The sequence below is a fragment of the Semicossyphus pulcher genome, unplaced genomic scaffold (genome assembly GCF_022749685.1).
Source record: "Semicossyphus pulcher isolate SPU_LCO1_2020_fin unplaced genomic scaffold, fSemPul1.0.p SCAF_15, whole genome shotgun sequence".
NCBI lineage: Eukaryota > Metazoa > Chordata > Actinopteri > Labriformes > Labridae > Semicossyphus > Semicossyphus pulcher.
Window position 1 is genome coordinate 17,309,308 of NW_027211659.1, and position 23,792 is coordinate 17,333,099.

A 23,792-nucleotide genomic window follows, 5' to 3' on the forward strand; every position below is an offset into this window, starting at 1 on the left:
TTATCTCTTGTGATGGCAGACAACCTCGAGGTGAAGAAAAAACTCCTGCACCCGACCAAAAACATGGTCCTACATTACTTCACAACCTATGTGTTTTTAAATTTGTGTTTGTACTGATTAAAGTGATAATCTCAAAGAATTTCATTTAAATGAGGAATGAGGTAACACAGTGGTGATTGAGCCTGTGGCTTACCGACAAAAGCCTTTGCATTTGCAGTATTACGGACTGGGTGTCTGGTGCGACTTACACGAAAAAAATCACAAGCAGCGCCCAGTTAGTGACATGTTTTCCATCACCCAGCAGTGGTTGATCTTTCAGAGAGGGTAGGCAGAGCTAAGCGGCTGCTTTTCCGGTCTCTGCAAGTGTTGCGAGTAAACAGTAATCTACTATGGCTGAACAAACAAAGTAAAGATCGATGACTACAGATACAACTTCAAAAATAAGTGAAAATCCAAAGAAAAAGAAACAAATTTGACGCTCAGATGAAGGCAGAAAGGAAATTGACCATCAGCGAGAGTTGCAACCGCTACAACTGGAGCCAACCGTGGACGTCACACATGCAACACTGTCCGGATATCTGGGAAGTGTGCTCCCGCAATTACCGTTTCTCGCCATTGGTTCCTCCAAAGAGAATGAAATTGAGATCTTTGAGATGACCACTTTAAACAACAGGGTATAACATGTTCATTAATAAGCTTTTAATGTGGCAGAAGGAAGATTTTTTCCTTTGTGCAGAAGTGGCAGAACTTACTTTTCCAGTTTTCAGGCTTGGTGCTAAGCTAAGCTAACTGTCTCGCAGCTGATTCTTTATTTTTTAACAGACAGATATGAGAGCGCTATCAATTTTTAATCTCAGCTATTGAAAACAATACTGTGTGCAGTGAGAGCAAACCAAACAGCACAGCTGTGGGTAGAAAACTACAAACAATGAGTGAAATGTTTCAGTATGAGTGAAATTTGTATTGTTGCTCTGTTGTATGGCTCTGTGAATGAGCAGATGTGGGAGCAGAAAGAGGACTTCTGGAGAGTATAAAACTGGATTTTGTAAATAAGTCTGCTTATACTGTCGTAAAGCTGCTGCTTGTTCCCACAGCAAACACCAGTCAGGGGAAATCTGCTTTATCTGGCCAAATGACACAGACTACAAAACACAGATGAAAATTCAGCGTACTTTTTTGAAAGTGCTTCTTGCTATTTCAATTTGACCTTTAACAGGTAACATTTCACTGAAAGGTTTGAGAGGAACTAGAAGGAAAGTTAAAGTGTGATAAATACAAAACACAATGTGAGTAAAAGCCAGTCTTTGCCTCTGAATTGTGTTTGCACTTTGTATTGAGAATAAAGAAGATTCACTCTCTTTAATTCAATGACAGGCTCCAATGAACGATTTGATCCATTTGCTTCAAAGAGAGCCTTTGCCCAGGAGCCAAGTGAAGTTTGGCTGAGACCTCAAGGACATGGAGGTGGTGGGAATGAAACCCCCTCAGGCTACTGACCAGATTTAGAAACAAAGAATGCCATGTGGTTTAATAATAAACTTCTCTTGTGGAGATTAAAAAGACAACAATAACACCGACCTCTCTCAGGGACTATCTTCTCAAATCAATCCTGTGTGTGTCTGTGCCCATTATAAAATATCAATGGTTGAAGATGCCCTCTTTTCCCCATTCAGTGCCTGTGCGAGTGTGTTAAATGGCACTGTGCATTGTCATTGCCGTTCATCAGATCAGGCCGGTATTATCTGAATCTGCCTGTGGTTTTTAGCACAGCCTCAGTCATTGGTGAGATGTGAGAGCGACTGCTATTCAAAGAGTGATTCATCTCCTCTCCGCTGAACTAGACGTGAATCCGTGGTTGTGTGCTTCTGTGTTCGCATGTGTGTGGTCTTTTTTAGTGTGTGGCAGTAACCTCTATTACCTCATTGCTAAACCCACCTTCAGATGTTGCACTTTCTCTTTCTGCCTTTGCGTCGTTTGGCTGGACTGAGGAGGGGGAAGCACTGAGCGGAAGCCAAACACGCTGCAATCTGCCGTTATGTGTCAACTGGCAGGGACCTTTCTGAAATCTGACTGATGAATGCTTTTAGACGCCAAACACTCGTGTCAATTTTTAGACTGATGCAGCCAGGATTTTGCTGACACACAACATACATCAGTTCGACAATTCTAACAGCTCCCCTGAAATACAAGGGTGCAACAAAAAGCCTCTGAAACAGCTTTTGGACCATCAAAGGACACTTAAACACGCCAGTGAAAGCCAGACTAATGAAGGCAGGCGCTTACATTGGATTTGCAGCTCCATAAGGCAGAATGACACAGGTTTCATTAAAACCTCCCACACTGTTAATCGTAGTTAGTAAGAAGGAAGTACAAACTGTTATTTAGAGGATTCAATATTTGAAGTGGTTAAGCTGCACTTGCAGAACTGCATGAGCAGTATCTTTATATAATTTTGACAAAGGCTGGACATGCAGCCAACGTGTGTGATAAATGCAAAAAGAAGCTTGGCTTTGTCGCTGGACACAATGCTCAGAACAGCTTTCTTACCTTCCTCTGCCAGTGAAATGTTGGCTTAGCTTCCAGCATTTCCACTATTTATGGCCACGCAAGGTGTTTAGTAATTATGTAACAGGATTTCATCTGATGTATTTAATGTTAAAATAATAAATAAAAACTAAAAAATGTAATAAAAACATCCCCTACCCCAGTAAACAGAATGGATCAATATAACTTGGCTACGAGGGATATTTATCTGCTGAGCTCATAAAACACTTCGGATCTGCTGGGAGCCAGAAAGCTACCTGTAAGCTAGCCAGAGTCAAATAACAATGTGCACTGTTGAAGTACAGAAAATATCATTTCACAGTAGTTTAACAATGTCACAGTCTCCACATCAAAATGTTTTAAATACTATTTAATGATTATTATAGGTTATGTTTACTGTTGGCTGCAGCCTGAAGTAGTGAGCTGAATAGTAAATTTGATGTGACGCAAAGTATCAGTACCTTCTGAGTGTACTCTTAGTAGCTTGTGTGTTACAGGCACCATCCGGTGGCTCTAAATACTACACTCAGGAGGGAATTCACAAAGAATGAATTGCGGCCGCTGATAGGACCATAAATTGCGCATCATTTGCAACCGCTATCTGCTCCGTCTCAAGGTCCGATTCACAAAGCAAGCGGCACTAATGATATTCAGATGCAAACACGGCCGTGAAGTTAGCTCTTGTTTTGCATCTGATTGCGATTGAAGCTGTCTGCACCTCTACTCCAATACTGCGCCGCAGTTATCACCAGCTCTCTGCAGACGGTAATATTTTCACTCTAACAGCGCTGTGCTGTTAGCGCTGGCGTTTGTGAATTAGTTGTGTTTTTGCTATGAGGTTAATTTGCATGGAAATGGGCCAAATTTGCCTCGAATGTCTGCATAATGACTAAATAAATGTTTTGGGGTGCATTCAACCCTCTGCGTGGGCTTTGGGAATTTTCTTTTCTGTCAAAGGTTTAGCGGGTGCAAAAACCACGCAATCCTTTAGTGAATCCCCCCTCAGTGTTTCGCTCTTCACTTTTTATGCTTTACTTTTCACTTTTCAGCTGCTTCCACGTCATCAAAGTTGTCATATTCTCCAAAAGGTTAAAAGAAAAGAAACCCTCAAAGCAAACATCTGTCTGCATCTGACAGTCATGCTACCCTGATGATTAATTCTCATAACTTTTGGGTCTACAGGTGTCTGACAGGCCATGCTTACTCTCTGCACATTATTATTTTTTTTTTACAAATCTCAGCACAAGAGGGAAAAATGAGCTGTTTTACCAACAATAAAAAATCTCCACAGACAACTGAAATGTGAAACGTGTGAATTCCTGCGCAGTATAAAGCCAACCCAAATGCAATTGCCCTGCACAGCCAAGCTGAGTGATGATGATTCAGCTTGTTGGTCATTTCTGAAGCCGTGGTGTTGTTGTGTAAGGTTTTCCTGAGAAACAAGGCTACTCATGCAAGAGCAGTTTGACATTTTTATATCAGTTCTGTATCACTTCATTCCTTAGTGTAAGATTTATAGTACAGCAAGTACAACGTCATGAGAATATATAAAATAATGTTGCCTTCTTGTGTCTTTCTTTGTCTCTGTGTGTGTACATGTGTCTCATTACCCACGCAGTCCAAGGTTCTGTGATCACGTCACACAGTAGGAACAAACTACAATACACAGTGACAACTTCTATTTTCTAACCATGACCTACATTTACCATCTACGACCAAAGTTAGTTGAATTACAATACCTTTAAGTATTTTTCTTCAAGGACATGCTGCTCTGTGAAAACCTTGCTGCAATAGTATTAAGGTGACTCAGTTGTACTATTATAAAAGGGAGATAAAAGGTTGTTTTGACACTTTGTTTTACCCTTAACCTTATTACCTGTGGGTGGCACAGGTTATACAATAGTAGCAGAAATGTCTTTCCTTGCCAGTACATGACACACATCTGTTCTACAGATTGGACTGGTGCTGCCAACAAGTCCTCATCTAATAAACACAAAAAAGATATTTGCCTTCAAAACATCAAAAACATCTCCAGAACTTTCCGACACAGCCCGGCTTGAAGAAACTGCGAGCAACAGTTGCATCAATACAGAGTGGGCAAGCCGTCCTTCTTTGAAACAAATGATTCGCCTGAAGCATCTCCAACATGAATATATCTGCTCCGCTGAGCCAATGGATACATAGGGAAACAAAAAAAAAAACCTAAGGACCCCAAGATTAAACTATAAGAAACAACCATCAAAGCTTAATGTAACCATACTTCTTGTGTAAGTTTTATAAGATGAAGATATCGTCATCTGAAAAAATAAAAGAAGTTATATTTCAGGAAAAAGTTTATATGTATATTGTGTGAAACTTCATGGCGAAGAAAACATGAGGAAGTCATTGACTGTATAAAAAGATGGATGACATGACAGCTCCCTGCTGACTGGTATAGGTCTTCCATGTTATCAGATGGAACATGAGTCAAACTACAAAATCATGAAACACCCGTCAAATAAATTTTTCTGTCATTATAGTTAGTTTTGTGCCAATTAATGTCGTAGTGTTCATCTTTCTGAAAAGTTTACTTTTTATTACTTATATGATGCTATAAAAAGGGTCGAAGAATTGACAGCTCTGTTGACAAATACGGCTCCTGCAGCCGATCTGTTCAGGATTAGCAGAGTAGAGGAGGAATGGCCAGAAGAAACGTAACTAAAAGAATAACTGGAGACATTCGAATTTCTATATCCACAAATATCTGCTTCAAAACAACACCAGAAGCTGTTCTGCTGCAGACTGTGCCAACATGAGGGATCTTTGCAGTTTTTTTGGTAAGTTAAATGTGTGTTTTGGTTAACGGAAGGGGTGGTACGTCAATACCGCGGCTCCGCCAGCTGATCATTCCGCTTTATTTTTGCACGAGAGGAGGTGGTCCATCTTTATATACAGTCACTGGTGGAAATCTGTTCGCTGCTGAATCTGAGTCTGCACCCCTCAAAATGATTGACAGAGTACCCATTCCACCTGACAGGGAGTGATACCTAATTTTAAGTCCTATGGCAAACATTAACTCAAAAATAGTTCCTTCTCATAAACCTGCATACAGGCAGCTGGTGCACTTTTGACTAAAATGGTATGAGCATTTATTACAACAGAAACCATTATATTGACGAAGTCATGAAACTTGGAAAATTGGAATAATTGAATAAACTATAAGTGAGATTTGACAAAAAGTAGACCCGCCTCTGCAGGTCCAGCAAAAACAACAGACTTTTGGTGCAGGTTAAACTGATATATAAGTAAAGTGAAGGTGAAAGGTGGTGCAGAAGTTACTTCAGAATGAGACCTCCATCATTGTTGCCACGGCTCCAACAATTCCTCTTCTACTGAAAATAAAGGGCTGTAAATCATTACATAATAATTATGTCGTGAAGCCATCCATCTGTCTCTCTGCGTGGATAATAGCCGATGATGGAGTACACAGTACCCACATGTTATCCAAGTATGACCCAAAGTGTTGTGTGCCGTCTACCTTCACTACTGTTCCCACACTCTGGATAGAACATTTGGTGCAAATTATTTGTGTTTCATCTTGATATGCGATCGTGTAGGTGGTGAAAGAGCTGATTTGTTTTGGAAATAGTGAACTGCAGTTCAGGGAAACAGAAAAATGATTTTTGAAAGCTCTCTTACCAAGTGATCCTCAAGCCTCGAATTCACGGCTCTTCTAGAGGAATTGCAGTTCAAGTCATTGACACCCTGCAGTAAGAGTTTAAGAGTGCGTATAAAAATAAAAGAGGGAATTGAAACAATTACACAACAAGTTGTGAGAATGGATGTCCCTCAGGGTTTTCTTTAGAAATCAACATGTAGATCAGAGTTGACACCAGGCGCACAATCACAGACACACTGTGATGATTCAAACGAGCCCTAATCACCACCAGAGCTGTGTTGTGACACATGAGAGGCTGGCATCTCAGCAGGGGTGTCATCACAACTTAAGCATGTTTTACTGATCTGATACTATGTATCCACCCAACTCTAACTTGACATCAAATACCAACAAAGCCGGAGGAATGAAAGAGATATCAACCGTCTGATGAAAGGAACGACAAACAACTACAGAGTTCCCTCGCTTGGTTCTTTCAGTTTTCTTAGAGAGTATGATGTTGTTATGAAGTGGTTAGAGTCATTGATTCACAAGTTACAGGTTTAAATGTTCAGCCTTGTTTGCAAGTTTGTTCTCCTGCAGTCCAAAGATGTTCTCATTGCAAAATTTTCGTAGGTGTGAAACATGAGCAGAGCAAAGGAAAGCAGAATTGACCATTAAATCAGTCACACAATCAAAAATTGATTATTCAGCGCCAAGTCACAACAAAATTTCTCTCATGACACTTTACAGACGCAACATTTATCCACCATTACGCAAGGAACGCCTCAGGCCTCTCCTTTGGAATCCTCTACCGTCCAACTGAGTTTGGCCCTTTTATTGAAGGCTATACCTCTCATAGTACTCTTGGAGACTTTAGGTACCACAAAGAGGCCTCCATTATGGGAACGCAATGTTCATGAGGGGTATAGGGCACTATGAGCTCTTTAAGATATGATGGTGCCTGACCATTAAGAGCTTTGTAGGTCAGAAAAAGGATTTTAGATTCTATTCAAGATTTTACAGGAAGCCAGTGCTGAGCTAATACTGGAGAAATATGATCTGTTTTCTGTTCTTCTCAGCACACGCAGCAGTACTGTGCAGCAGCATTTTGGACAAATTAAGAGTCTAAGAGAGTTATTATGGCAGCTTGATAATAGGGAATTAATCCAGCCTTGAATTAACAAACTAGTTTTTTACTGCATCTCTCCGCTGACACAGGCCTCCCTGCATGCACAGTCAAACCTCTGCCGATGATCCAGAACGCAGCAGCGCGACTGGCCCTCAACCAACCCAAAACAGCACACGCCTCTCTGCTGTTCATATCCCTCCGCTGGTTCCCAGTCGCTGCTTGCTTCAAATTAAAAACCCTGTTGCATTCCCTCATCCAAGTCCCACACTCCCTCTCGGCCACTACGCTCTGCCAATGAAAGGCGCCTTCACAACAGGGCCCGCTGTTGCTAGCTTGTCGCTAGCTGGACTCTTCTCCTCTGTTGTCCCCCCCCCCGTTGGCTGGCACTTACTCACGTTGTTCCTTCCTGTCTAGATCCTTGCTTGTGCTGTATTAACTCTCAGATGTACGTCGCTTTAGACAAAAGCATCTGCTAAATGATATTGTATCGTTGTGTATAATGTGTTATATGTGTGAGTTGAGGAGATATCCTGATCATATAGAACGCCCAGGTTCCTTACAGTGGCACAGGATGCCATGATGACGCCATCTAGGGCAGTCATATCACTGATGAACAATATTACAGGATCATTCTGTAAAGTTTGGTGCCAACCTCCACAGTGTGATGAATGCAAAGTTATTGCTTCCCATTGGAAAGGTGAGATAAGAATGCATTTTAATTTCATGCAGGGACGCTGGCCTTTGGGAGTTTCTCCTATCTCTTAGAAAAGTGGATTTTTTGTGATTCCATCTTAATTACCTTAAATGTTCTTGGTAATCTTTATTGTACTAAATTGCTCTAAAACACGAGCAGCTTGAGACCATTCCTGTTTTTTTGCCTCCCGTAGTTTCAGATCTTTGCAACAAGACAAACACATTGTGTAGCCACAAAAACAGCACACTGAATTAAACATGAGACTCTTGGTGAGAAGGCCTTACTGACATAACCCTCTGTTTTTTTTCTGAGCTATGTAGAAATTGTAGCTTGGCTAAAAGATTAGCAGAAAAACACACAGCTTCTATTGTCTTGCCGAACACCTGCAGAGTTTGTGTGGAAAATTTAGGCGACCTTGTTACACAACTAAGATGACGACATAGAGAGTGACAAAATAAGATTTACACTAGTAGGAGTCGACAAGCGATCCTGTGTTAGTTTTTTTGTTTTACTGGCGCAAGCTCAGAATAATTGGAAGAGTTGCTTTTCAACAGTATCTGCTGCTTTCAGTAACAGTAAAGTTTGGTTAAAGGGATCATATGAGTAAACTATACTGCAGTACATATATTTTGAAGTCCATGATGATGATTTGATCAAACGTTTGTCTAATTTTACACTCAGCATTAGCCATTTAGATATGGCTTGTGGTTTACATGCTATGCATTATTGTCAATTAGCATTACAGCTTGAAACTGCCTGATTCTGTGGCTAAAGACCGTGGTACACATGCGCGCGACTAAACTGTGATTATAGCTCATTAATTTGCTCTGTAATCTTCAAAAGTGACGAGATAAGAGACAAACTAATTAGCAACAACAAGGTTGACTGTAATTTCTCCATTAAGGAATCCTAATTGTGTCTTTCTGTATCACAGACTGGAAATAGAACCTTGGTGTGAGTACGCAGCTTGAGTGTATTTAAACAATGGAATAATAATAAGGTGGGGCGATAATTAGAAGCAGTTTGGGGATTTTAGGTGAAGACTTTTCATAGTTTTCATAGTCAGTGATGGATGGAACCAAAGCCTTTGAGGTGACAGGAAATCAGTAAGACTTGTCATGAATAGCGTGATGAACTGAGATCCCTCTGCAAAGTGAGAGCTGCTCATGCTGGGCACCAGCACTGCATGTACAAAAACTTCTCTCTCTCCATTTCATGAATTCAGGAAACATAATATTGTTGTTTCATTTGGGTAAACTGACTGACCAAGACTCCAGAGAAGAAAGTACATACACAAGCACATTTACATCAAACTTTGTAAAAATGTATTTCATTTTTAAGAAATATAAAAGCTCGACTTGACCTTCAATCTGATTCTGACAGTTTATCTTCCCAGACGGAGCATGCATTTTTCATAGTGTGCTGCTCACTTCTTCCTACCAACTGTGGACACTTCTGTTAGTCAGATAATGTACTGGACAGAGATCAGAACATTAATCCAACTTCACACAAGTATGTAAATATGAGGCTTCCTCCAGTTGATCTTTATCTCATTATTATGCTGATCATTTGTATCACACACCCACTATATAACTGTGGTGTTTGCATTGCAGCTCAACACAGGTTAAACTAGAGATTGCTAAATTTTTTGTACTATTAGTTTGTTCTTTCACCCTATAGGGAGTGAGGCAGAAGACAGAAGGGCGGGTGATTTCTCCCTTTTGGTTGGATTTCTGATTCATTTTATATTTTGGAAAGAGCTCCTCTAAGTCTAATATTTCTGTAGTTTTGACGCTCTGTTAGAAAGTGTAATTCCGTCTCTAAAGCTGCCTCGTCACACTGACAGCACAGCCTCCGCTCTGTGCAGCCAGGGGTGCCTGTGTCTGTCATTCTCTATATATCACCTGTATGCTGGAGCAAGATGAACACTCCTGTTGGGTTGCAGTTGTCCTGATGAAATGCCAGTGTTGTCTGACTTAATATTCAGTTAATAATATATGTACAGACATGTCGTTACTTTTTACGGCACGCTGACAAACGGCAAGGTGAAAGAACGTCACGGATGACAGGCTCTTTTTCATGCTTTGTTTGAAGATGTGGCAAAGTTACTGATCGCGTCATTAAGAACAGCAGAAAACTTTTTGATGTAAGCCGACCCAGCGAGCATTTTTCCGTTTAAATTATGACAATGGCCCCTGCTTCAAATGTAAGTTTTTCCACTGACAATTTGAAGACGATGATTAAATGTTTATGTTTAGACCAGATTTCACCTGCTTCTGTCACAAGATTCTTCACACATATTAATGGCAATTTTCACGTCACATAGGGGCTAAAATGATTGTATATGTGAGCAGTGCATCACAGTCACCAAAGAATATTTTTTGCATACATGGGTGGAGTTTTTGTCAGGTATTAATGAACCATGTCAGCATCCAGGGGTCCTTCTGCTTTCACAGTCAGAGCTGCAAAGCCAAAGTACCTGGGCATGTGCAGTCTCTGAACCTTCTTGTTAACATCCCACAGCCCCCAATTTGTGTTGAGATTACATCTTTGTCATTTCACCCACCACTGCAAAATGATGGATAAATGCCACCACAATCATCACTTTCGTTACTCTTTCATAGCCTAAAGAACAAATTGTGAAAATGATAAAACAAAATTGTTTTCTGACACGTTGATGTTGTAACTGTAATTTAGCCGGTTGAAAAATGACGTGTTGAGACGTTCAGACCTGATTTCACCCTGTTTTTAACCAAATGTCAGCGTTGAAATCCCAGTTGGTGCTCACTGGTGAGCTGAAAAGTAAGTTTACTGATGTACTCGAACATATAATCTTGAAGATTTTCATTTAAATAATCGCTGTTAAGTCACTATCTATCGCCGCGACTTTCGCAGAAAAAATCAGAAGCGGCGCCCAGTTAGTGACGCGTTTTCCATCACCCAGCAGTGGTTGGTCAGCCAGAGAGGGTAGGCGGAGCTAAGCGGCTGCTTTTCCGGTCTCTGCAAGTGTTATGAGTAAACAGTAATCTACGCCCCTTACCTCGATGTGCCCCACCATTACAAGGGGCAAGGAGTGTGATGCGACGCGCCTGTGGGGAAACACGACTGCGATGTCTCTTACGACGAGGCCTCACTGCACCGATGTTCAGTGAAACAAATAAAGTAATCCCCCAACATTTTCATTTTAAACTTTTCACACACACACTTCAATCTGTAATGAAAATAATTGTGAATGGATCGCAAAGCAAGCGTGACATTTGCCTACAGCCCGACATTTATTGCAATTGCGACACTTAATTAATCCCCCATCATTTAAATCTTAATCATACTACATCAGACTTCCGTCATATAATGAAAACTGTGATGCAGACTCGCAGCGCTGAGAGGGGGAGGGTACGAGAGGGAGGGAGGGAGCGGGTGATCGCGGACTGAAGTGATGATAAAACTTCAGCATGATAATGAAACTTCGTTTGATCATGAAGCCTGATGCTCCTCAACAGCTCTGTGTGAAATATATGAACAACAGAGCAGACTGGAGTCTCTGTTAACAGTGAAGATCTGCGTTATTAAATGTCTGTGTCTCCGCGCTGCTTTTTTCTAAACTATGATGAACTGATTGCAGGTTACAGCTCCTGCTCGTGTCATTCGCAGCATGTGAAGATGTAGGCTACTTTATACTTTACAGTGCCTGTGCGCGGACATAAAGACAGATCGCAACGTTATTGAGCCAGGTACAGAGCGTAAGAAACACACAGGTCTGTGTCATATCTGCTCCTCTCCCAATGTCTGTGGTTAATTAGGCTACATAAAGGTTTGGTAAATTAAAATGTTGGGGGATTTGCTTTCTTTATTTGGCCTTGCCATATTTAAGTGACTCTGATCGAAGGCGTTTCCCCTCGAGGTATGTTGTGCTTGTGCTAGCTGACGTAGAAGTACTCGTACTGTTCGCCAGTTGAGTCGAAGTCACCAGTGAATTTGGGTGTATCCAGTAATCTTCTATGGCTGAACAAACAAATTTGACGCTCAGATGACGACAAGTAGTCTAAAAAGAAAGCGACTGTCAGCGAGGAAAATCAAGAGATACAACTGTAACAAAGGGAGCCAACCATTGACGTCTGGTTATGGGACGCGGCCAAATAGAACGAAACTGAGAACTTCGAGATTACATCTTTAAGTACACTTTTGAGGTACTTGTACTTCACTTGTGTCTCTCAAACTCTGCCGTTACCAGCTGCAACACAAGTAAAAATAAGTGAAAGGCACCCCACAAGTGCTCGGCAGTTCTAGTGTTAGAGTGATCTACGCATTACAATGACATGTACTTTCACTTATGCATTATTTTGGCTAGTAACAGAATATTTCTTTTTTTTTTTAAATAATATTTTATTTTCTTTTTTTATATTATCAACAACAAAAACACACACAGTCCCCATGATGAGATAAGACAAAACAAAACACCACACACACACACACGCACGCACGCATGCACACACAATAACAAATTAAATAACAAATCACCTATTTCACAACTCAAATACTACTCCTCTCTTGTGAGTACACCTTCTAACAATCCCAAAGTGAAATGAAATCTCCCATCAAAAGAAGGAAAGAAAACAAAAATAAATCATCCAGTTCATGCATCTTCAATTAAAATCCCCTTTGTGACAACTGTCTCTCCATCTTAGAAACCAGAAGAAGTACAGGGAAGGAAATACAAAACACACACACAAAAACTGAAAGCAAACACAAGCTGATGTAGACCTATTTTTTGTACAAACTAAGAGCATGTTTTATTTTTCCTACCTCATACCTTTTCATAACAGGATATTTCTGCACTAAAATATTAATTTTATTTTGGCACAGGATCCGAGAGCTACCTCCACCACAAGTTTAAATTAGGAAAAGTAGGTGTTTTAAAAATAGTATTTGCTCTTCCACTCTCCACCTTTGTTTTTTCTTTGCACTTAATGAACATAGTCCTGCAGGCACTTAAGTTTCAAATGTAAACTGCTTATAAGCAGAGTAACTACATATAAGTCGACTGTGATGCCATTTCATGTGCTGATGCATTTAACATAATATAAAACATGATGCAAAACTTCTTCTTATTTCATGCTTGATTCACCACATAAATGTGTCAAACCTTGCTGGAGATAATTGTTTCCCCTGTAAACAAAAATAAGACGAAACCGATGTGACAAGAGAGTTTTTAAAGCAACACATTTGGGGGATTATTAGTGGGATTATATAAATCCTACAGCTTTAAAACTCTCTTCAAACACAGGAGCCATAATGCCAGAGTTTTCCAGTTTTTTTGGCTGTGGCTGCAGTATTATACACATACACTGTTAGTGAGTGTCAGCATTTACTACAAAAACAACACAATAGTGTATCACAACCTCTATTTGCTCAGAGATAGTGATTTAATGCATTGTTATAAGAGGTTATAGCTACACATCTCAAACGTGACAAGGGTTGAGTTATCCTCCTCTGGAGGGTTCTTAGTATTTCATAAAGAAAAGGGAAATTTCCCTCATGATGGTGCATAATAGTGAGTTACTCAAGCACAATTCTCCCAGGGAACATAAGGGCTCTCACCGCCCACTGTACAGCTACTAGACGAGGAGCCTGAGAGCTGCTGAAGCAGATGTATTTCAGGAAGGAGGTCTCCATCTTTTTTTCCCTGAGCTTTGTCAGAAGCCGTGCTGCTGTAAAGCTGTTGTGAGGCTGCAGGCATTTGTTTTTCGGGACATTCCTGAGGTTTGCTTTAACACTTTTCAAACGTCCGATAACTTCTTTTTTTTTTTTTTTTTTTACTGTTGTGCCACTGAGGTCCTCGCGGAGCCACTCGCACTTCACAGTTTCATTTTAAGACATTTCTCAAAGGAAATTAAACATTTGTCCAAGAGTCACTCCACATCCTCTCTGTGTGCTCTTTTGCTCTGTCAATACTTGATTAAATTGAGGTTTTTTTTATCATTTTGCTGCAGACATTTTGTTCCCAGTGACTAATGTGAGCTTGAGCTTTACTGAAGTGTTGTAGTAGGCAGCAGCCATCATCGTGCTTCATCACTGCAGCCAAGACGAGTGACTGCAATGCAGAAAATGTGCAGATAAATAACCTTTTTTATTTCTTTTACAGCCTTAAGATGTCATTTTATTTTATTCAATGAAGGAATATCTCCTAAAATTCAACATACTACCAGCCAAAATTACATGTTTTAAAGATTTTTTTTGATTGCTGAGGACAAACAGAGCTTCAACATCCATGTATCAAACATTCTGTGAATCAGTTCTTCTGATGGATTATCCTTGGCCTCTCCCTTATCAATCCCCCATGCACATCAGCCCGCACATCTCGTCCGACTGTCCACGTTTTCTGTTTCTCCACAGCATGCTAAAACCAATCCATAGCTCATCCTGACCGTCAGTCAAGGGAATCTGAACATCAATCAGTGATTTCCAACAGAAAACAAAGTGACTGCACATTTACATAACAGCCAGCTACAGAAACAGCAGAGAGCAGCAGTGCTCTGAGGGAGGTGAGCTGCGAGATTGATAGAAAATGCTGCACAACACCTCCAACTCGACATCAGCTCATTTTATAAGCACTGTCTCTAAATCCCTAATTATGACCATAATTTAAACCTGTAATATGAAGAAAATTACATCAACGTGCTCCTCTTGCATTTTCTGCTTCCCTTTATACTTCAACCTTTTCATCGCCTCTGCATGAGACCTGCGCAGACTTCACACTTTCTCTGTAAAATAAGTGGACGTGTTACTGTGAACTAACTTGTTAATGTGAGCAAGTTGGACATTTCAGACATTGTGTACTCTGCTATAAATTCACACAGCCTCGGGCATTACACCTCTTTTCCACACAAAAGTATAGGTCCAAATCCCACCTGACATTATACATCAGCTGGGAACGTTCGGGGCGGGGGTTGTCAATAGATCTTAACAGGATGAGTGGAACACGTGGTAAAGGTTTGGAGTATTTAATTCCCTTCTCCATGGTAACGCATTCTAAAAGAGTGGCTCAGTTCATCTTCAGAAATGTTTGAGAAAATCAAAGATCAGCAGGTCAAAACCCTCACAAAACACACAGCATTGCTTAAATAGGCAACAAATACTTTTAAAAAATGTCTTATTATTTTCATATTTGAATGCTCAGTAGATTCATGATGAATAAATATTTGAGCTTGGTTTTGACCCTCTGGCAAGATGGCGCCACGGATGGCAGCCTCGGTACTGCGCTCTTGTATCCACAGGTCTTTATATAGTAGTTTTAGATGTAGTTTTTAGTGTCTAAGTGTCTGTGTCACCTTGTCTAACATGTCCTTGTTTAGTTTAGTCTGTTTAGTATGTGTGTCTGTACATTGAGAACAAAGAAAAGCCGGAGTCAAATTCTTTATATGTGCCCTCATACTTGGCCAATAAAGCTGATTCTGACAAATCAACTGGAAGAAATAACGTGTAGGTGATGACATCAGTGGTTTTAAAACAATTCGTTTTTAACACATTTTAAAGTTTGATAAATAAAATATATACAGTTTAATATGTTTATTTCACTGCACAGATAATAAACCGCACTATATATCCACTTTTTATCCCATTCACATTAAATGGGATCTCTAATTAGGCCTCATAAATAATATAGAGTGAGATTACTATAAAGTCACATTGAACCATATGAGACCTTTATTGTGTATCTGATAAAATATTGAACAAAATGTCATATTGACTTGAAAACGTTCGTCTCCTTATTAGCCTCAGTTACTGGAGGGCTGTTATTACTCTTATCTTGTCTTCACACCTCCTCCTCCTTACTGACGCACCTCTCTGAGCTCTGTCTATGGCCAAGAAGCGCGCGCTCACGTCCGCGCGCCTCCCCCTCGGTCGACACAGTAAACGGGTGTCGGCGTGAACGTCGCTGAGCTCTGAATGGACACTAATAGGGAATGTAATATTCTTCTGCCACTGCCTGCTTTCTTCTGTCATTTAATCTCCGCAACGGAAGCCGGGTGAGTTAATATTTTAGAGATTGTACATTTATTGGGAGACTCGGGCTGTCATGCAGTTTCTGAATTCCGAAATTGAGAAGTAGTTTCCAGACGTGCGCTTCATGTGATATGCACACTGGGTTTAATTGAAATGACATAAATTTGCCGTTGTCATCCTAATTGGCTTTTAAATTAACGTTACATTTTAGTGTTGACTTTGCCTGCACCTTTGTGCTGAGCACAACTATTTTCATGCATATTATGATAAAGTCAGGGCTGGACGTTCCCATTGACTTCAGAGCAATGCATGTATGCACATTTGTCTTTTTAAAAAAATCAATAACATGTTTGTGGAGTTGGTGAGATTCAATCACTGCTTTTCCCCCTCTCAGATCTAAAACACTGATAACTGTACATTATGATCCCTGAATATTTTAATTATGTAAGACAGAAACAAAGACCAAAATAATAATTTCCCTGCTAGTGATTTGTACTGAGTGACTTTTGCTGGGATCTTTACCACACCTGTTTTACAAAGACCGATTAATGACGAGGAGATTTCTCTCTTGAGGGTTAATCTGATAACAAAATCTCAGTAGTTGTTGTGTATGTGCTTGTGAGTGTCCAAAATGTCCACATGCTGTATGTGATCAAAATGATCTTAGCATCTGGTGTAGACTTTACTAGAAGCACAAGCAACATGCCCTCCAAAGACCTGCTGGAATTCACCTGGGCATGTGTGTTGCTGCAATGAAACGGCTCTCTGACCAGTAGCAGGTCCTCTATGGGAGCTTTCCTGGACCAACTCAAGACAAACAAAGCCACAACTTCATATGAAGTGTGTGTCGTTGAAATAATATCAGACAGTGAGAGCGTTGCGTTTGTGTGGAGTGTGTGTGTGTTGCAGCGTTTTGGCAGGATTCATTTTCTGGCGGAGTGGGCTGGTGAGATAAAGGGAAGGTGAAGGAATCACAGGAGTGAGTGACTCGCAGGCTGGCTTTCTCATGTATATGTAAGAGGACCGTGCATGTGCAAACATCTGACTGTGCATGCATCCTACAGATTACATTTCTTTATAGGATCTGTGCGTGGTAATGTGTTAAGATCAAGGAAAAGCCTTGGTATGGCCAATAAATTATATAGTTATGCAACAAAAACACTTGATAAAGGTTACAAAAAGGTTGTAGTTACGGTCAATAGAAATTGCAGCTCTGTGACAGGATGCAAACTCTGATCATCTGCTTGAAAGTTGAACACACTACATGCTCACCCAGCACCCCAGCCTCCACCCTTTTAATGAAACACCTCTGCCTGCATTGGCACTGAACACTGATATCAGATGTGGACATTACTCCCAGGACACCATGCTGGTCCGGGCCTGGCCACACTGCAAATCCCTGAACAGTTACAGGGTAGTATTTAATTTATGCACAATAAAGATAACAATTTCATTTAATGAGTTGAAATATTGAAGAAGGCCTATATGCTAGGATCTCGGCCAAGGAGGCACATTTGCTTCTGGTACTTAATTACTGTGGTTATCTTGGAAGCAAAAAATATTGGACACCAGGGATGAGTAGCAGAGTCACACCAAGGACATGTTGCGGTCGCTGATGATATGAGGCAATCCTTTAGCACCCTGCCAAGTTGGCTCTTATATGGGGATGCACCAATCACATGTTTTCTGTAATGATACAGGAAGTCACTTAATGCCCTGCACAGAGTATTAACTTTATACTCAGTGTCAGTTTAACTGTGTAGGATCATATTTTGATATTTAACATAGGGCAGAGACCACACGTGGCCTCTTCACTGTAAGTAGAGGCAGGAGTATGGGTGCCAATGGCAGTCTGTCATTGATATTCAAGTCTCATTTTTAAACAGGAGTAGAGGACATACATCCCAGAAACTGTTGGCTATATTATGGAAAATGCACCCTGTTGACATTATTCTTATTTCTATTCAAATTTCCATGTATTCCTTTTATTCCTGTGCTCTTACTCGCTTCCACAATCACGTTATTTCCCTTTAGGGGATCATTAAAGCTGGATATCTCTTAAGATAACATATCAGATGTAAGTAAATTGCGAAGAATCAATAATAGTGGCCATTACCTTCATAGCTCTAATGGTAATAGTGATCTTTATTTACATATTACTTAAAAAGGTTCAAACAGGCTTTACAAGTGCAAAACAAATACAGCAAAATCAATAAAAAACAGAGGGAAGCGCAAAAAGAAGAGAACAATCAAAACATCAACCACAAGCATACAAGACCTCTTAGCAAAAGCAAATGGAAAACATCAAATAGCAAAGGTGCAACAGTAAAAACAGCAACTCATGTCAAGTATTCATAAAAGCTCTTCAATCCACTTATTGTCCGAGAGTGCTTTACAGGAGTCCAGGGCCCCTTTTACACATGCAGTGCTCTCCTGAACTTACCCGGACAATAATCCAGAGGAGGTGCATGTGACAATGCGAATGTCTGAATCAGTTAAACTGGCTATTAAATGGACTTCCTCCAACAGTTCTCTTGTACAAAGCCCTTGTAATGTCCGATTGAGCTGATGTGGGGCCAGAGCAGGTACAAGTCCTGAACATTCAAATGGAGTGAGTGGACGTGTTGATGATGTCGATTACTTTGCAACGAGATAACCCGCTTCATCTTTCGGCTTTCAAGTATATTACTTCTCACTCTGTCCTTTATATTGCAGATACATTTAAATACATGTTGTCACAAAATATCAACGCAAAAACATTATAGTTATGGACTTCTGAAAAAACTCTTTGCCTAATCCAAACGGAGTGTTTTCAGTAAATCAGAATGCGTCTTATATATAGGATGTAAAAAAAAAACGTAGCCTACATGTAGCCACCATGAAGGTCCACAGTTTGTAGGCTGGTGTGTTGAAGATGAGTTTGGCATTATGGCCATCGCCATGTTAGTTTTATGGTGACTATATTTGAAAGAGGAGGTGAGCTAATGAGAAGCAAAGGGTTGGCAAATGCTAAGTTATCCAATTTAAGCAGTAGGCCTATGCACAGGTCCATTTAATAAGTTGGCATACTAGAAAGTTAATGACATCATTTTCCACCGAATGAGATTCACTCCATAGTCGACTGGAGTTGTTTATTAGACTAAAAAAGCTAAAAGAGCTTGTGAAACATCGTGAACTTGCCTCTTGCTAGCATACATAGAGTGAGCGGATGGTGAACATCTTCTCGGCAACGGAAAGCCCACAATAATCCTGACTCCCATGCATGATCTGCCGCAAACAAATATAAACAAACACTGAACTAGCTAACAAGCTAAATGCGTGAGTGCAGACTCCAGTTAGCTACCTGCTAATTAGTGCTTACATGTTAGGACTAGAATTAACTCGCAGACGGTCTGTTAGTACTATTTACAGCGAGCCATATGTCCCAAAGGCAGTAACACCACAAACATGGCTGAGGGATCGTGTTCAATCAGGAGAGACCAGTCAATGAAGTAAGGATGAACATCCATTTAACATTGATGTGATAATGAATCGTGGTCAGAAGTCTTTGGCGCTTGGACTCTTTGGGGAGATATGGTGATCGAAGGGTGTTGGCCCTGAGCGGCAGCACGATATATCCCCCCATGGAGTCCGGACACTGGTGGTGGAGGTGTTGGCTGATGATGAAGACTGGGCGGTGATGGGGAGGTGGAGGGTCGCACAGAAGGACGGCATGAATGACCTGGAGGCAGAGAAAAGACATATTTATAAAGACAGCAACAATATGATAGGCTGAGAGTGTGCTGCAGTACTATTGGACAGATGAGAACAGCTGATGATTGCGGGAAAATAAGAGTGGGCATGCGCGAGGGGAGTGTGAGCAGAATGGTGTGAGATATGAACAACAGAACCAGCGTGCACACTATGGTCTTCCTGACTAAACTTACGCTAGGGCTTCATTTCAGTGACTAAAAGTAGCACCTAGCAGACAGCTAGCGGCATACACCACTCAAAGAAGCTGATCACTAATTATGCTTTAGCTCTAATGTAAGTAAAATAGGTGAATTTTATATAAAGTCACTCCCTGTATTTGTTTCATTAATGGGAAATTATTTAATTAACCATTTGGACCAGGCTATATGATAACTTCTGCTGAAAGTTGTGCATTTAAACATGGAGGTCTATAGGGATTGAGAAAATGGCTAATTTTAGAAAAGATGAGAGCATTCTTACATCTTGATTTAAATTTGCATCGGACATATGGCAAGCACGTTTAACATTTAATCAGTAGGGCTGACTAGTAGCAATTTAGTTTTCAGTTTTTAAAATGTTAAGATATCCATCCATCCATCCATTATCTATACCGCTTGTCCTGTTCAGGGTCGCAGGGGGGGCTGGAGCCTATCCCAGCTGTCATTGGGCGAAGGGCGGGGTACACCCTGGCCTGGTCGCCAGTCAATCACAGGGCTGACACATAGAGACAGACAACCTTTCGCACTCACACCCACACCTATGGGCAATTTAGAGTCACCAATTAACCTTACGAGCATGTCTTTGGACTGTGGGAGGAAGCCGGAGACCCCGGAGGGAACCCACGCATGCACAAGGAGAACAAAGGCCCACCTAGCCCAAACGGGGGTTGGAACCAGTTACCTTCCACTACCACTACCACTGCACCACTGGGCAGCCCGCCATTTAAGATATCTGTAAAACAATTTTGACATGTTACAAATATATTCTCACATGTAGAAATTACAATCTACGATTTATACAATTGCATTTGAGATCTGAAATGAAATTGTAGATATGGTGGCTTGGAATTCAAACTAGTCAAAAAGCAGTTGTTGATATCTACAATTGTTATTACTGCTACTGATTAAATGTTAAAAGGGCTTGCCATGGACATAGGTATTTGGTATTTGAGAGGTTATGTCAGTGAACTTAAAGTTATTTCTTCCCCAGCAAACAAAAATGTTCCTCAAAAGAAGACACAGATTCGAAAAGACAGTTTGTTGGAGACTTTTCACCAGTTAATGCCAAAGGGAAAAGAGAGAGAAAAACTATTTTCCACCACTGAATCACCTGTTAACTGGGTGTTGTTGGATCACAAACTTTGACAAGTGCATACAAACCTGTGACAGCCAGCTGGCAAACAGCCTGCAGACGAGCCTGTTTGAAGGTTCAGAATACATGCTTGCTTAATATTACATTGACATTTAATAACTGGAGTGTTCCCTCAGTTTATAATGTGCAGGAGCAGTGTGCTCAGCTGAATTCATTTTGTTTTTTTAGCCCGGTAGATCTCAGCGGGGAACAGACTGTTTATTGATCTGAAATAACACTTTGTTCAAATGTTAAAAGGCTTATAATATCTGTAGTTTTATAGCGCTGGTACCTGGGCAACTCACACAGTTCAATATTTTTAATAAGGCCTGTTGTTTTTGCTTTTATACGTCTGGTTCTGCTCACAGGTATTTGCAGTGCTGATAATATCAAATAATGTAAACCAACCTCAGAGTAGAGGTCCTTATGCTCTTTGAATGGAAGGGAGTGTTTGTTTGCTGGCGCTTCCTCTTAAATTTCAGTTTGTCCTTTCCTGTGACAGAGTTTTTTTTTGCCATATAACATAATTTCATTAGGACAAAAGCACTTTGTGAGGCTCTTATGGTCCTACCACGTAAATTAGATTGACAAGACGAGGACATTTTTTTCTTAAAATCTTGGCTTCTGCAGCTTTTGAGATAGACTTTCCTGAGCTGGCTCTTGGTGCATTTCTATTTGCCCCTGGCGACTAACACGGCACAGACAGATATCTGATGTATGGCTTTTCAATGACATGTCACAGAAGGGAGAGCCTCAATCAGAATCTGTCTGGATGCATCTTAACTATTCATGTCAGATAATATAAATAGGCCTTTTTGAGCTCTCTTTTCCCCTCTTGTGTCTGCTAGCACTGCCCATCCGGAAAGAAACCGCACAAATGCTTCTGAGCTACCTTTAAAGGCCCACAGCCTTCAGGAATCAATGTTTAATTAATTGTCACCAATCCATGACAGATGAGAATTCAAATTAGAGGTTCTCGTGCCAACATGAGCTGCCAAAAGTATGCAAATGCAGGACAGCTCTCATTGTTTTTTCATGGATCTTTGAAGACATTTGAGAGGTCTTCAAAACCAATAGCATAGAACAAACATACCAACACTACCGCAGGGATTGCTGCTTGTTCGTGTGTCTGTGTGATGTGGGACACACACACACACACAGTAACAGTATAAGAGACAGCTGGAGGGAGCGCCTATTTGCATGCTGGTGTCTTGTTAGCAGAGATTCATTCTTGAATTATACAATAACTGACTTTGTAAAGGTGGACGACTGCCCAACTCAGAATAACCTGTAGGGGCTGAAGTACACATGAACAGAGCATCCATCATCTGGACACATTTAATAGAGTGGCCCCTGTCTTAGGTAGTGGCTCTCCCCGTGGCCCCTTACAAGAAATCGACTCCTAATGGAACAAGAGTAAAAGCTTAAACGCCCACTAACGGTGCCAAGAGGCTGCAGTGTCCTGGACATTTTTCAAACAGTTGCGTTTGATGGAATGACTAACATTTCTACTTACATTTTTACCTGTCTCGCAGTGTCACAATGAGTGGGCCTAAAGATGCAACGTTTCTTGATGGGGGAAATGGGTTGGTACCTCTCCTACCATGCAGGTATGACCAAGTGTGGCCCAGTTAAAAGTCAAGTCCTCTGGATAACAAACGGTCTGGCAGAATTTTTGCTTTCTACCTAAAGAAAATACTTCCCAACAAGTTCTGCCATCCCTTAAAGGAGCAAGTTGCCCCTGGAAAAAGCCACTGTCAGTCAAAGCTGGTGTTCTCTGTAATCGGAAGAAGCAGAAATTGGCGCCATGTGGAGAATGTTGTACAAACAGCTGGTGGTTTTGCCCATTCTACTTTCCTACAACACCCAGCGTGCATTGCGCCCCTCTCTCTGAAAGGAGAGACGCTGGAGTGAAAATACTACCGTTTCTCTGCAGGCAATGGGTCAGAGCGCTAAAGAATCCAAAATACGACGAGAATATACCGGTGGATCGTCTAAAAATGATAGGACTGAGGTTGAAAACCCGGCCCTAGAACTGGCCCTCTAAGTTTCAGAGACAAGGCCTCTCTATCCCAACAGATTACGTCCATTAACTTGGCAACAAAACAAAAGAAGTTACAGAAGGTGCCAAGTCACTGAGTGATGTCCTGCTAATAAAAATGGAGAGCTAAGTTATTCTCTACTTTGCACACCCTCTTGGGTATGAAAATCATGGGCCTTTGTCATCAGTTAGCAACATGAAATTTGTAATTTTGCAAACATGAGACCATTTTCTATCCTGTAAACGTTTTTTTGAACGTTTCACAGATAAAACATGCCTGAGGCCGTTAGGATTCTGCAATTTGTGAGCAACAAACATAAGTAAAACAGGGCTATGCTACTAAATGCACTCGCTAGTTTCACACAGCAATAGTGTTTGTGAATCCTATTAGGTTTACTTGGTTCTTCTATGTTTTTTCTCCTATACATGCACAGCCCACCTGCGATGGCTTTACAGCCCCACAGTCCAGTAACTACTGATGATCTCTATGAATGCATATGAATGCAGAATCTGTTGGTGGGGGATGAGATTTCTGGTGTTGTTAGCACTCTGGTTTCTGTTTGTAGTCTGAGTAGTATGGACCACAAGCGCTTCAGCGAGCTTTGGCTGTATGCAGGAAAATAGTCAGTGTGCAGGGCAAAAGAAGCGCATAGGCCGTAAT

General features: G+C 40.9%; 1 protein-coding gene across 1 annotated transcript in view; it reads left to right on the top strand.

Annotated features, from left to right (window-relative positions):
• Positions 1-15,961: 15,961 nt before the first annotated feature.
• Positions 15,962-23,792, top strand: part of htr1fa (5-hydroxytryptamine (serotonin) receptor 1Fa) — a 29,065-nt gene continuing 21,234 nt past the window's right edge. The window contains exon 1 of the mRNA XM_069663065.1: positions 15,962-16,031. The gene's annotated coding sequence lies outside the window, so the exon portion shown is untranslated. The remainder of the gene's footprint in view (positions 16,032-23,792) is intronic.